The sequence below is a fragment of the Pygoscelis adeliae genome, unplaced genomic scaffold (assembly GCF_000699105.1).
Source record: "Pygoscelis adeliae isolate BGI_AS28 unplaced genomic scaffold, ASM69910v1 Scaffold545, whole genome shotgun sequence".
Classification (NCBI taxonomy): domain Eukaryota; kingdom Metazoa; phylum Chordata; class Aves; order Sphenisciformes; family Spheniscidae; genus Pygoscelis; species Pygoscelis adeliae.
Window position 1 is genome coordinate 567,107 of NW_008824746.1, and position 654 is coordinate 567,760.

General features: G+C 53.8%; 1 protein-coding gene across 1 annotated transcript in view; it reads left to right on the forward strand.

Moving 5' to 3' along the window:
* Positions 1 to 654, forward strand: part of UNC13C (unc-13 homolog C (C. elegans)) — a 181,208-nt gene that overhangs the window by 133,539 nt on the left and 47,015 nt on the right. The gene's annotated exons all lie outside the window — the stretch shown is intronic.

Below are 654 nucleotides of genomic sequence, written 5' to 3' on the forward strand. Positions count from 1 at the left end.
CCAACTCCTGTACGGTAGGGAAATTGCATTGGGACCAAGTACCCAAAACCTAGGTGTATCATACTGGTGTAATGTTTCCAGAGTGATTCAGAGAGAGGAATACCAATTTATACTCAGTCAATACCATTGCTCATAGGACTTCCTTAATAGCTCTTCTTCCACTAGCCATACTCAGTTTGCACCATACATATACTTCTGCATGAGGGGATCAAGTGCACCCTCAGCAAGTTTGCAGATGACACCAAGTTGGGTGGGAGTGTTGATCTGCTCGAGGGTAGGAAGGCTCTGCAGAGGGACCTGGACAGGCTGGATCGATGGGCCGAGGCCAACTGTATGAGGTTCAACAAGGCCAAGTGCCGGGTCCTGCCCTTCGGCCACAACAACCCCATGCAGCGCTACAGGCTTGGGGAAGAGTGGCTGGAAAGCTGCCTGGCGGAAAAGGACCTGGGGGTGTTGGTCGACAGCCGGCTGAACATGAGCCGGCAGTGTGCCCAGGCGGCCAAGAAGGCCAATGGCATCCTGGCCTGTATCAGAAATAGTGTGGCCAGCAGGAGCAGGGAAGTGATCGTGCCCCTGTACTCGGCACTGGTGAGGCCGCACCTCGAATACTGTGTTCAGTTTTGGGCCCCTCACTACAAGAAGGACACTGAGGTG